Source organism: Egretta garzetta, unplaced genomic scaffold (assembly GCF_000687185.1).
Source record: "Egretta garzetta isolate BGI_Z169 unplaced genomic scaffold, ASM68718v1 scaffold126, whole genome shotgun sequence".
Classification (NCBI taxonomy): domain Eukaryota; kingdom Metazoa; phylum Chordata; class Aves; order Pelecaniformes; family Ardeidae; genus Egretta; species Egretta garzetta.
The window spans coordinates 3,028,832-3,029,280 of record NW_009260128.1 but is presented as its reverse complement, the minus strand read 5'-3'; positions in this window follow the sequence as shown (position 1 = coordinate 3,029,280).

Below are 449 nucleotides of genomic sequence, written 5' to 3'. Positions count from 1 at the left end.
ACCCCTCCGGCGCGGGATCCCCCCTCCCCGGCCCGGGCGCCCCGGCCGGCACAACAGGTCCGTGAGAGACCTCGCTGCCCGGCGTCTCGCCTCTTCTCTTTCTCCCGTCCTCCAGAAGCCGGGGGTCCCGCAGTCCCAGCCGTACTTGGAGGCGAAGGGGCGCAGCGCGGCAGACTTCGCCCCCGACCCCACGGCGGAGCACCCCGTGGGCGCCTCGGACAGTCCCTTTCCACCCCCACAGCCGACGGGGTCTCCAATACCCGGCTACTTCCCACGGCCCCACTTTTTACTACACCTGCGAGCCGGGTTTATGTCGGTCTCCTAGCGCCCCAGTCACTCCAGAAGCAGATTTTGTTATTGTTGTTAATGCCCCTTCTCCCCTTCGCTGGAGCTGCCCCGCTAACCCTAGGGTTCGCGGGGGGGCGAGGAGCCCCGGAGCCTGCGCCCCC